Raw genomic sequence first — 1587 nt, 5'->3', positions numbered from 1 at the left:
TTTATCCCTAGTGGCAACAAGCACAACACAACCTTAGAACTTTCGTCACCGTCCCGGTATCAATGGAGGCATGAACCCACTATCGAGCATAAATACTCCCTCTTGGAGTTAAGAGCAAAAACTTGGCCGAGCCTCTACTAATAACGGAGAGCATGCAAGATCATAAACAACACATAGGTAATAACTTGATAATTAACATAACATAGTATTCTCTATCCATCGGATCCCGACAAACACAACATATAGTATTACGTGATAGATGATCTTGATCATGTTAGGCAGCTCACAAGATCCAACAATGAAGCACAATGAGGAGAAGACAACCATCTAGCTACTCGCTATGGACCCATAGTCCAGGGGTGAACTACTCACTCATCACTCCGGAGGCGACCATGGCGGTGAAGAGTCCTCACGGAGATGAATCCCCTCTCCGGCAGGTGCCGGAGGAGATCTCCGTAATCCCCGAGATGGGATTGGTGGCGGCGGCGTCTCCGGAAGGTTTTCCGTATCGTGGCTCTCGGCATGCGGGGGTTTCGGCGACGGAGGCTTTAAGTAGGCGGAAGGGCAACGTGGGGGCCACACGAAGGCCCCACACCACGGGTCGGCGCGGCCGGGGCACTGGCCGCGCCGCCCTATGGTGGCGGCGCCTCGTGGCCCCACTTCGACTCCTCTTCGGTCTTCCGGAAGCTTCGTGGCAAAATAGGACCCTGGGCGTTGATTTCGTCCAATTCCGAGAATATTTCGTTACTAGGATTTCTGAAACCAAAAACAACAGAAAACAAAGAATCGGCTCTTCGGCATCTTGTTAATAGGTTAGTTCCAGAAAATGCACGAATATGACATAAAGTGTGCATAAAACATGTAGATATCATCAATAATGTGGCATGGAACATAAGAAATTATCGATACGTCGGAGACGTATCAGTGGTTTTAGAAAAACTCTTGCTAAATATGGTATTAATCATAGAATTGCTAGTGAGCAAGTAGAACTATCAAATGGAGAAATTAAATCTATCTTGCAAAAGACTGTTAATAAAACTAGAAAGAATTGGGCTAGTAAATTGAAGGAAGCACTATGGGCTTATAGAACTGCTTATAAAAACCCCGCGGGAATGTCACCTTATAAAATGGTTTATGGAAAAGCTTGTCATTTACCTTTAGAACTAGAGCACAAAGCTTATTGGGTCGTTAGAGAACTAAATAAAGATCCTAAACTAGCCGGTAATAAGAGGTTGCTGCAATTAAGTTCTCTAGATGAATGGAGAAGTGAAGCTTATGAAAATGCTAAACTCTTTAAAGAGAAAGTTAAGAAATGGCACGATAGAAGGATTATTAAAAGAGAGTTTAATATTGGGGATAAAGTCCTATTGTATCGGTCTCGTCTCAGATTCTTTGCAGGGAAATTACTCTCGAAATGGGAAGGACCATATGTTGTTGAGGAGGTGTATCATTCAGGAGCAATTAAAATTAGTTCTCTCCAAGGCAATGCCACGCAAGTGGTGAATGGACAAAGACTCAAGCATTATATCTCATGTGATTCTTATAATGTAGATGTTGATGTTATTCGAGTGGAAACACCAGAGGCTT

Source organism: Lolium rigidum, chromosome 7 (assembly GCF_022539505.1).
Source record: "Lolium rigidum isolate FL_2022 chromosome 7, APGP_CSIRO_Lrig_0.1, whole genome shotgun sequence".
Classification (NCBI taxonomy): Eukaryota; Viridiplantae; Streptophyta; class Magnoliopsida; order Poales; family Poaceae; genus Lolium; species Lolium rigidum.
The sequence above is the reverse complement of the archived record's forward strand: the minus strand, read 5'-3'. Positions refer to the sequence as shown.